Genomic DNA, 3350 nt, shown 5'->3' with positions numbered 1-3350 from the left:
TTCCAACTTTCAAACTGGCATTATGGAGTAGTGTGAGCATTATAAGTGGCATTATATCCTCATATTACGAGTATTACCTTGAGCATTATCGCAGCAAATAACTAGCATTACCCGCGCGTGCCTAGCTGGCAGTTGCTTTTTGTAACTCTGAGTTTCACGAACTGTATCGATCATCAGTTGTGTGAGTTTGCTGAGTCGTCCTTCTGACAACTGTATGCATACCAACCCACATCAGAATTGCCACTTGCATGCAACGACATCAGAACTTGGCATTACGATTATTGGGATAGCAAGAGCCGGAGTAGATTGAAAGCACAACCCTGGGTTGTACAAGGATGCGTCATTTGAATCGTGGCACGAGAAAAATGCAATGCTAGGAAGATACAATCATGATTGTACAACTTAGACCCTGTATGTACTAAGCGGTGTTGACTGTACAAAACAGCACAGTCAGACCTCGCTTATTCAGTCCTCTTTTATCCCGGATCTCTCGCCATCCGGAAGAAAATTGTTCGTTACCGATTTACAGCACACGTCATGCATCAATACAGCATTATGTGTTTTAAGCTAGGTCTGACAGTACAGTCAAAACCGCTTACTATCTAGTAATGTATTCTGCCCGAAGCCCACAGGAACACGTGAACATTGAAGGGGCTTTGATGCTGCCTCCCGACAATAGGGCTTGAAAGTGATGACGTCAAAAACGGCCTGGGAGTAGAAAGTTGACATCAGACTTCTATTTTGGATCCACTACGGTGTGACTTTGCTATGGGGCTGTTAAGACTAGTGATGACGTCACAGTTCCTTCGATACGCATAGCAACGATCCCACTGGGGACAAACAAAAGTAGCGTCGTCTCCACCGAACCAGTTGTCAGTGGCAACATATAGGAATCGTGTACATTTCTTCGTTTCTTCTTTGCTGTTTTCAGTGAGTGTTTTGTTTTCTCTTTGTCCTTGATCTCGACGGTGTTGTCGTGCTCATTACCTTACTAAGACGTCTCTTGTGACTGTAGCCAGTGTCACGGAGAAGTTTATTGGCGTGACGAGGTAGATCGCCGAGATCGAGCGTGAAAAACGCTCTGCATTAGCAGCTCCTGTAGAATGTCTTCTGGGATGGCGTATCCATGGTCAACAAAGCCAAGGTGCAAGACAGCATAAGAGATCGTGTAAACGATGTGAACTCCAAAAGGTAAGCTCCTGAACGAGTGGAAAGATATGTGTATTTACAAACTCTCTCTTCATCCATCGATTGCCGCTATGCATTGCATTTTGTCTTCACAGATAATCTGGACAAATAAAATTTAGAGAGTGCAATCGTGCTTGGGACCCATCCCAATGTCATCACATGGCTGTGGTGACTAGTGTATACCTGTACCTGGGAGAGTTTTTCCTCAACTGAGACGGAGTGTAGGTGGATGGATTATGAGAAATGCGAAGATGTGGAGTAAGTTGTGTCGAAGAAATGTGTAATAAAATATAATTTACTTTACGCTCAAACATACACTGTACATGTACATGTAACATGATAATGATTCCATCTTCATATCTCCGCAACAGGTACGCCATACGCACCGAATACATGGTGTGTGTGCAAGCGCGCGCGCGTACATGCACACACTCTCATGCGTGGCCGAGTTGGCCGGATGAACAGACCACGCATTTGCACGAGGTGTCCGTCATGTCATTGGAATGCTGTATTTTATGACTTTATTCCAAAATAGTATGTCTTGCCCTGTCAAATGGAGTTTGTGTCTATGCTCAGCGGGTATCGGGCCACGACGCCATACTGCAAGTCAGCGCTGGAATTAAAATAGCACTTCATGGATTATTTTAACTAATTTCCTTTGCGTTTACATGTACAGGCAGGCATAGTGGGATGGTCTAAGACCATGATTGAGAAACAGAGGGTACCAGGTTCAAGTCCTGCTTGGAAGCGGAAGGATTTTTTCCAGCCGTGCTGCGACCCACAGTTAATTGGGAACTCGTGGCCTGGCACGAGGGAAACATGGATGCAGTGAATGGGATTTCGGTCTTTGACCACTTTGTGGTGGGTCTGATCTACTCACCTCCCACCGTTTAGGAGCTGCATCTGCGCCTTGATCCAAGAGGGTGGTGGCGTTCCTGCGGATGCGGAAAACTGGGCCTTTGGCCGAGTCTCACGCGAACCGTGAAATTTTTTTTTTTTTTTTTTTTACATGTACTTTGTTGAGCCCGTGGTTTCATTTCTGTGTTCTGTTATGATTGGCCTCTGGAAATAATCGGAGTGGATGTCATTTTTGTCATATGTGTGTGCCTTGTGCAACAGGTTCAAGGCTAGATGCACTTCACATTCGGCGTGCAATCTCGGTGTCTGGGACCTGATAACGTCTTGGTTGGATGGGTAATCAAGGATGATACTACTCGGCACACCAATGTACATGTCAATGTAATTTTTACTTTTTCAGAGCTGCACTATTTACGGACGAATGTGTCTGTTAGAGAGGAAATAAATAGTATTCACAAACAAGTCCCACTTATTGTTTCTGTTCGTAAAAGGAAATTGCAATTTTTGGTCATATTGTTCGTTCCGGCTGTTTGTCATTGACTGTTCTTCAGGGTTGTGTTGCTGGAGGTCGTGGCCGAGGCAGGCCCAGAATGTCATGGCTTGATAATATTATTTCATGGACTGCACTGGACGTGCAGTCCCTGCTCGCTGCTGCACGCGATCGATTTTTATGGCGGTCGCTTGTTCATACTTGCTCTGGGACGCCTCGACGGCTTTAGGGCTTGTGATGATGACTATTTACGTCTTGATGCTTACTTCGGTGCTAGCGTGTTTCCCCCGGATTATTTCTATCATCATGCGTGTTCTTGGGCTGAGCGAGCACATGCACGAGTGTGCATCTATAACCCCGTGTATCTTTGGTTACACTTTGTTCTGCAATGCATGTACCTTGTAACAGTATGTGCTTGCACTGCTTTGTGTGATCTGCGTATTTCAGGACTATTCAGTGCATTAGACCCAGGTTGGTTTGGTTGCCGAATGATCTCTTGTTGCGTCGCTCTGTGTTTTGTATTCATCAATTTTTGGGCTTGAGAATTGAGCTGGTGTGTGATTCCCAATATCAAAACATCATGCTGGTGCTCTGTGTTTCGATTATCGACTGTCCGAGCAGTCACGATTCATTACCAGAACAACCAATACTGTAGTCTCTTGACGTGTTTGTCTTTTTGTGTTTTCGCCGGGGGAATTAGCGGTGACGTTGCACAAAGAACGGCAGTGTTGCATCACTGGACGACCCTGCCTCTGCATCTTTTTTTTTTTTTTTTTTTTTTTTACTACAAAGCACTGGCCAGCAACATAAAAGG

The 3350-nt window shown here is 45.0% G+C and overlaps 1 long non-coding RNA gene across 1 annotated transcript; it reads left to right on the top strand.

Annotated features, from left to right (window-relative positions):
- Nucleotides 1-814: 814 nt before the first annotated feature.
- On the top strand, nucleotides 815-2882 carry LOC135806882 (uncharacterized). The gene is made up of 3 exons (XR_010551328.1): nucleotides 815-1191; nucleotides 1284-1446; nucleotides 2308-2882. It is a non-coding gene; the product is annotated as an uncharacterized LOC135806882 (long non-coding RNA).
- Nucleotides 2883-3350: the final 468 nt, after the last annotated feature.

The sequence above is a fragment of the Sycon ciliatum genome, chromosome 1, assembly GCF_964019385.1.
Source record: "Sycon ciliatum chromosome 1, ocSycCili1.1, whole genome shotgun sequence".
Lineage (NCBI taxonomy): Eukaryota > Metazoa > Porifera > Calcarea > Leucosolenida > Sycettidae > Sycon > Sycon ciliatum.
Note: the sequence above shows the minus strand (reverse complement) of the source record. Positions and strands in the feature narration are given on the sequence as shown.